This window comes from Ursus arctos, unplaced genomic scaffold (assembly GCF_023065955.2).
Source record: "Ursus arctos isolate Adak ecotype North America unplaced genomic scaffold, UrsArc2.0 scaffold_31, whole genome shotgun sequence".
Classification (NCBI taxonomy): domain Eukaryota; kingdom Metazoa; phylum Chordata; class Mammalia; order Carnivora; family Ursidae; genus Ursus; species Ursus arctos.
The window spans coordinates 12,951,293-12,959,941 of NW_026622997.1; the positions used below are offsets into that span (position 1 = coordinate 12,951,293).

At 39.4% G+C, this 8,649-nt stretch overlaps 1 pseudogene; it reads left to right on the plus strand.

The window, feature by feature from the left end:
• The first annotated feature begins 3,620 nt into the window (after positions 1 to 3,620).
• On the plus strand, positions 3,621 to 5,214 carry LOC113264196 (elongation factor 1-alpha 1-like; annotated as a pseudogene).
• Positions 5,215 to 8,649: the final 3,435 nt, after the last annotated feature.

Sequence of the window (8,649 nt, forward strand, 5' to 3'; positions counted from 1 at the left end):
GAGAAGAATACTTCTGAACTTATTTTATGAGGTCAACAACCCCTGGTACCAAGAAAAGACAAAGACACTACATGAAGGGTTCATGAAAGCCTTCTTGGAAGAGATGAAGCTTGAATTAAGTCTTAAAAGATGAGTAGGTGTTTCCAGGTGGTGAATGTAAGAAAGGACCTTCCAGAAGAGATAGCATGCTTATCATTGTGGTAAGTCTTATTGTGCTTAGAAAGTGGCAGTGACGTTAGTAAAACTGGAATTTAGAATTGTGTTGGTGGCTCAAAGAAAGGGGACAAGAGGTTAGACGGAATTAGCAAAGGAACACAAGGCCAGATGTATGGTGGAAGGGCATTTGGAGCTAAAATAAGAAATGTGGTCTAATGCTATATGCAGTAGGAGCCAAGAAAGGTTTTTAAGTAAGCAAATGACATGAATAGATTTAATTATTATTAAAAGTGCTGGTGTCAGTCAACACCTACCAGCTTGGCCAGAGGGTTCTGAGACAGGAAGTGGTTCAAAGAACCTAGGCAAAGAGCGATAAAGTTGAGAATTAGGTACAAAGGATGGAGCAGAGGTCTGGACTTTCTATTTCTAGCTATTTTTATTACAGATCTCACAATAAAAGTCATGTTCAGACCCTAAAATGTTTTTAGAAGGAAACATAGAGTAAAATAATAATATGTGACCTTCATACCAAGATTAAAACCTTTCAATTGAATTTTAGCTTTTACCAAAGGAGCATATACTGAATGGTCTCAACTTTTGGTCTGCCAAGTTCTTTTTACGTGATGAGTATTCAAGAAAGAAGAATATTTTCTTTCCAAAAAGAGTGTTAATGTCCACTTGAACACCTCCCTAAATATCTCCAACATGAAAAAATTGGCATAGACATATCCAGATCTTCTAGAGCAGTCAGTGCTTTTGATGTAAGACAAAAGCAGTCCATTGAAGAAGTGTCTGTTCCCATAATGCTCGCCAAAGTCAAGGCTCAGAGCACAAGTTATTGTTATCTCTTTCCTGGGTTTTATGTGTTCAAGAATATGATAATAAAAAAGAAAAACAATCTCTCTGGTAAACCACATTTATAGTCTCCTGGACTGTAAAGTTCACAGCAAGTGTCTTTCTCTTTTGAAATCAGGGTATTCTTGAGAACCAGAAGTGTGTGAGGCACAGGCCTGTGGAAGACAGGAAGGAGGGTAAGAGAGCATAAGAGGTGTTCGGGGCTTGGGCCTCATGGCTCTGTAGGGTACCTGGATCTTCAAGCCTACAGGCAGGCTACAGAAGGCACTTCAACTCTCTGAAATCATGGGAACAACAATGGTGGATGTATGGATTTTTCTGGGGAACATATTAATTGCTTTCATCTGATTCCCCAGCTTTAAAGAGCTGACATTCGAAGGTTTGACTGGACACAAACAATGACAATGTAGATCAGTATATGATAAGAACAAAAAGAGTGGTTCAAATAATAAGGTTTTGCTACTTCAGAAGACAGAATTAATTTGTCTCAATGGACTTTGGAGTGATCTATTTAGTCATGTATATGTATAAAGTTTGTTTAAATAGCTATACAACGTTGGGCACATTTGCCTCTTTGAGTCCCAGGTTTTTTTTTTTCATTATCATGTCCTAGGTTTGTTGTGATAATTTACATAGAACAGTTTGCACAATGTTTGGGAAGTGTTTTAATTGCATATTTATGACAAATGCAGATATGACATTTGTTATGCATGTGTATGCATAGTGGCTATAAATATAAAACTTAAGCTTAGAGAATTGTTGAGGATCAGTCATATTTCATTTATGATCATCTCTTGGAAGCTGAAGAAAGATCAAGTAGCAAGAATGTTTACGTTCTGCAAGTTCTGCAAGTACTATTTTTAAGAGGGCAAACGTTAGGTTCTGGTGTTAATCACCTATTGCCATGCCATGAATGAAGAATTTGAGTCAATGACAATCCCCATTGGAAACCTTTGGATTAATGAGTCAAAGTGACATGACATGATAAATTAACTAATTTTGGGGAGAACGTACAACCAATAAGGATCAGGCCCTACTTCTGATGACGAGGACTGTAAGAACATTCTATAAGAAAATTGAACCCTGGTCAAATGAAGGCTGCTTATTTTTGTATCTTGCTTGTTGAGTGATACTGGGAGACTTAACTTGATTCTTCAACTTCTCCCAACACAAGTAACTGAAATGTGGGGCAGATGGAGCCCTGCATTAGAAAGCCAAAATTAGAGGGTTTGATCACTACATGGCCTTTTCCACCAACACATCTGAGGAAGGAGGCCAGTCTGCACAAGGGTCTTGCTTTAGGACCCAGGCAATTTCTTTGTCTACTGCCCTCCACTGATTAGGCCTCTGGCTCTAGAGCTTGAGTTTTGAAGACTTAATTTAACTGGAGGACCATGACGGGTGTCCTTTCTTTCTCCTGGTTGACCTCATTCCTTCATTATTTCCCTGGCTAGCTTACAGGCTACCTACAAAACTTCATGCCCCTTTTATTTGATTCCTTTGTACCGATGTATGTATATACTCTCAGACAGGCTTTCCCTCGGACAGAAAAATATTTTGGTAAGCCAAAACAAAACAACTTACCCACAAGACAAAGTGATTACTAGTTGGAGATCTGGTTGGAAGATATTAGCCAGCTGTGAAACAGAAACACATTTTTCTCTATGTTTTTTCATAATAATATTCATAAAGTCATATGTAAGTTGGATGGCATGTGGTTAGAGCAGTAAGGAGAGAAAGTGTGCTGGAGGGGAAAGAGCACGGGGCTGTGCAGCCAGGCAGGCTGTGGTTGAGAGCCAGGCCATGGGTTACCTGCTGTATCACGGTGGACCATTTACTTCTTAGAAATGTCATCTCTGTGAAATGTGAATGATAATGCCTAACAGAGGAATCTTAAGGATTAAAGGCAAAGTGGGTAAAGTGCTTGGCATCAGTGAATACTGAGTAAATTAGAAGTATTTTATTGTTCTGTTAATATTTTATTCTGCTCTGCCTTAAAGAAACTCCATATTAAGTGCTTTATTTTTATGTATGCAGCCCATGTTTGTCAGTCATGTGCTATGTACACAGTGGTAAGTGCTGGGAAATAAGGGAGTAAAGCAGAATCCGCACAGTCAAAGACATAATAGTCTACTCGTCTTGGGGTGTTTGCGTGCGTGTCCAAAAACTAGAGCATGATTCCTTGTCTTGATGAAAATTTTACCTAAACAAAATGAAATGTATGAGTTGGTATTTTCACTGTGTCTGTATGATGTAAAAATATGCAGACAGCTTATATTTAGGAATGGAGGATATGGGAATTCTAAAGAGCTGAATTTTGAACCCAGAAATACACCAGGGGCACAAAAGTGATGAGCTGTGTTTTTTTGGTTAGTTTCCTCATGGTATGCTCCTTCACTTTCCCAACAACAACTTAACATTTGTCACATTGGATTCTATCTGAAGTCAATCTGACTTGAGTTTTAGATATTAGGATCTTCCTTTCATTCATTTCTTTCTAAAATCCCTAAATAGATTTACAAGTTTTTAAAAAGATAATCAGCCTTTTCACAATGGGTTTGCTGCCAGAACACTGGTGTTGTAAAAACCACCACTAAACCTAAACCAAAATGGGAAAGGAGATGACTTGTATCAACATCACTGTCTTGGATGCGTAGATTTGGGCAAGTCTACCACTATTGGTCATCTGATCTACAAATGTGGTGGGAAAGAAAAAAGAACCATTGAAAAGTTTGAGAAGGAGGCTGCTGAGATAGGAAAGGCCAGTTCAAGTATGCCTGGGTCTTGGGTAAACTGAAAGCTGACTGTGAACATGATATCACCATTGATATCTCCCTGTGGAAATTCAAGACCAGCAAGTATTCTGTGACCATTGTTGACACCCCAGGTCACAGAGACTCCATCAAAAACATTATTACTGGCACATCTCAGGCTGACTATGCTGTCGTAATAGTCACTGCTGATGTTGGTGAATTTGAAGCAGATATCTCCAAGAATGGGCAGACCCACAACAAGCCCTTCTGGCTTTTATACTGGGCGTGAAACAACTAATCGTCGGTGTTCACAAAATGGATTCCACTGAGCCATCCTACAGCCAGAAGAGATATGAGGAACTCATTCAGGAAGTCAACACCTACATTAAGAAAATTGGCTACAATCCCGAGACGGTAGCATTTGTGCCAGTTTCTGGTTGGAACTGTGACAGCATACATTCTGGAGCCAAGTGCTAACATGTCTTAGTTCAAGGGATGGAAAGTCACCTGTGAAAATGCCAATGCCAGTGGAATCACACTGCTTGGAACTCTGGATTGAATCCTGCCACCAGCTCGTCCAAATGACAAGCCTTTGTGTTTGCCCCTCCAGGACATCCACAAAATTCATCGTATTGGTACTGTCCCTGTGGGCTGAGTGGAGACTGGTGTGTTTTTTTTTTTTTAAGATTTATTTATTTATTTTAGAGGAGGGGAGGGACAGAGGGAGAGGGAAAAAGAATTTTAAGCAGACTCCATGCTGAGCATAGAGTCCCATGGGGGCTCTATCTCATGACCCTCAGATCAGAGCCTGAGCTAAAACCAGGAGCCAGATGCTCAATGGACTGTGCCACCCAGGTGTCCCAGAGACTGGTGTTCTTAAACTCAGCATGGTGGTCAACTTTGCTCCAGTCAATGTTATAACTGAGGTAAAGTCTGCTGAAATGCACCATGAAGCTTTGAGTGAAGCTGTTCCTCGGGAGGATGGTGGGCTTCAATGTCAAGAACATACCCGTCAAAGATGTTTGTTGTGGCACTGTGGCTGGTGACAGCAAAAATGACCCACCAACAGAAGCAATTGGCTTCATAGCACAGGTGATTATCCTGAACCATCCAGCCAATTCAGCACTGGCTACACACTTGCACTGGTTTGTCACACAGCTCACGTTGTTGCATGTTTGCTGAGCTGAAGGAGAAGATTGACCACAGTTCTGGAAAAAAGCTGGAAGGTAGCCCCATGTTCCTGAAATCTGGTGATGCTGCCATCATTGATATGGTTCCTGGCAAGCCTATGTGTGTTGAGAGCTTCTCTGACTGCCCTCCTCTGGGCCGTTTTGCTGTTCCTAACAGGAGACAGATGGTTTCTGTGGGTGTCATCAAAGCAGAGGACAAGAAGGCAGCTGGAGCTGGCAAGATCACCAAGTCTGCCCAGAAAACTCACAAGGCTCAGTGAATATTATCCCCAACACATGCCACCCCAGTCTTAATCAGCAGTGGGAGAATGGTATCAAAACTGTGTCAATTCGCCATTTAAGTTTAATAGTTTAAGACTGGTTAATAATAGCAATGCATTGTAAAGCCTTCAGAAGGAAAAGAGAATGTTTTGTTTTGTGTGTGTGTATGTGTGTGTGTGTGTGTGTGTGTGTGTGTGGCAGTTTTAAGTTATTAATTTTTTAAAAGATTTTATTTCTGTATTTGTCAGAAAGAGAGAGCACAAGCAGGGGGAATGGTAAGCAGAGGGAGAAGCAGGCTTCCCGCTGAGCAAGAAGTCCCATGCGGGACTCAGTCCCAGGACCCTGGAATCATGACCTGAGCTGAAGGCAGAGGCTTAACCGACTGAGCCACCCAGGTGTCCCATTAAGTCATTAATTTTTAAAATCAATACTTTTTAATAGAAACAACATGACCAAAACTCTGTCACGGATTTTGAGACCCATTAAAACAAAAGTTTAATGAGAAAAAAATTTTAAATGTAAAAGATATAATCAAATTTTGTTCTGGATCACTGTTTTTTTTTTTTCCCCAATACCCAAGAAACTTTTTAACACCTACTTTACAAAATAAGCAAGTAGTCATCTATTTTGGGGATGGAAAAAGAGGAGGTGGGAAATGCGATGTCTGGCCTACCATCTTGTTATTTAGGCATGGAAATGATTTGTTTAGTGATTTTGCCACAATAGTAAAACAGCTTTTGCATTGTGTTGGTTTCTCCATGTGTTTTGGAAGAGAATAGTGTGCTTAAAATCTTGTTTTAATTCTTCAGAATTAAGTGTATATTTGGGGAGGGTGGAAAAGAGGCATTATTGAAAGAAAAATGTTCCTAATACAACTTGAAAGACAACACAGAAAAAGAAGAAAATGAATCAATAATTTTATTTTAGAATTGAAAGGGATTTTAGAGCTCACCTTGTTTAACTTCCCTCTGTGTAGGTGAATGAAATGAGTTTAAGGATCTTGCTGATGGAAGATCATGCAAACTAAGATGACTTCTAGAATAGGGCTTGGCTCCCCATAAGTGTTGTTATGGGATTACAGTGCAGGTCTCATAAATAACAGCATGTTGCCATTACTGCTTGTGAGGACAGGTTGTATGTACAAAGTGTACGTAATACCTGATACGGAAATCCTAGTGCCCTAAAGTAACTGTTCAACAATGATGCCTTTGCTCTCTTTAGACCCATGAAACGAACACACATTTCTAGCTCCATTTAATAAAAGGTCTCCTTGAGGGCACTAACTCCTGCTCTTCTGGAAAAGCTCACCCACCTCACATGGGTAAACAATTAGCTTCTTTACAAGTTTTGTTTACTCACAATCCATAAACAGAATAAATCCTGCTTTGTGTTATTGCTGTTATCACAAAATTAGACAGAGTTCACTGGAATGAAGGGTGGTAGACTGTTGCTAACATAGGTGTCCATTCTGCACAGCTTCATAGAAAGGAAGAACAGGTTGACCAAACGTGTTAGATTTATGGTTAATTGATTGTGATTATTTAATTGTGATTACTCCGAATACTTCTGCAGTGATGGAAACCTACTAGTCATTATGGATGGTTTAAAAATAAAGCAACCCATTTCACCGTATATAGGTAAATGTTTCTGAGTTTTAAAAAAATTTTAAAAATTTTAAAAAATTAAAAAAAATTTGCATTGGCTTCACCTATATTCACCCAAACTATATTCTTTCTACCTTTACTTCATTACCTTCCTCAGCATTCTGACCTTTAACTCCTCCAGAGACCTAATTTCAAGGTAAATTATCTGAAAATAATTGTTTTAAAGATTTATTATTTTCAGAGAGCGACAGTGAGCGGGAGGAACGGCAGAGGGAGAGAATCTTTCATAGAGATCTCCCACTGAGTGCGGAGCCCAACTTGGGGGGCTGGATCTCACAACCCATGAGAACATGACCTGAGCCGAAACCAAGTTTTGGACACTTACTCGACTGAGTGTGCTCCTATACGAAAATAAATTTTGAAAGAAACCAGTCAGACCCAGATTTATGAAAAACAAAAATGGAATTTAGGTGGTTAGAATCCTGTTGGTGTTCTTCATTATCTTTTCTGTTTTTCAAACAAAATTTTCTTATTACTGTAGTTAAGGCTGGTTAGATTAGTAATTCTATTTTAAAAATATATTTATAATTTAATTGTTGGATTTTATTCTTTGGGGCTTGCTTTCTTTCTTTTCTTTCCTTCATTCCTTTCTTCCTTTGTTTTTCTTTCTTCTTTTTTAGTCAAACACAATAGGCGGGAAGAAGAAGTAGTAAGAGATGACCATTTATATTCCAGTTACTTTACTCTGGAGAATTCTCTCCTCCCTTTCTATGCCCTAACCAAAAACTGCAGAGGAAAGAAAATCTCCAACTGTATGTAAAATTTTGGGAATATTGCAACATATTGATGGATCCTATATAATTTTGAAGCATCAGTTCTTTATTAAGGCACATTTATTAAAATTTTCCTAATATTAAGTCATACAAGAGCAGATCTGCTTTTAATGATATTACTTATATATACAATATATGCAAGGTATAGCCATAGCAAGTCATCACGTTGTACATCAGAAACACAACACAGACAACTCATTTCCATCTTCTCCAGGCCTCAGTCCCCTTATCTATACAGGGATGGAAGAGGGGGTGGAACGACTTCTCAGGTTAGTTCCTGTACAAACTTTTCATGGACCTATTTTTTTAAAGGTTTATTTATCCTTTTAGAGCTACAGCACATGGTGGGAGGGGCAGAGGGAGAGGGAGAGAATCTCAGGCAGACTCTGCGCTGAGCATGGAGCCCAATGCAGGGCTCCATCTTATGACCCTGAGATCATGATCTGAGCGGAAACCAAGAGTCGGATGCTCCACTGACCGAGCCAGCCTGGCTCCCCTTGTGAACCTATCCTCAACACATGAACTTTCCAGCAAACCTGACAGCGGAGAACACCGTTACCAGAAGACTCACAAGGGAAATACTTTTCCTGTGGTTTAGAATTTAAATCTAAAAATGTTGATGAAGTACATGCAGAGAGCTTTAGCGTAACTTAGAAGATTATGGCTGGATCTGCCATTTCCTGTGTTGAACACTTACACAGGCAATCCGTTGTGTGTTATTTATTTCGTGAAATGCCTTAATCCTTAAAGAGCAGAACAGAATCAGAATATCCTTCTAATATTACTCTTCACAATTTAAAAACTGTGATTATGACTGGCCTTGTTCTTGGCTTTTAAGATGAAAGAGCCTTATTTTTCAAATGCCCTCACTTTGCTGTATTCTTGCATTTTGGGGTGTTTCTGTGGCCCTCCTCCAACTTCATCATGGCCCTCTTTTACAGTTATGTAAGAAATTGCTAGGTTAATTTCCAGGCCTCGAGAAATGACGATTCTGTAC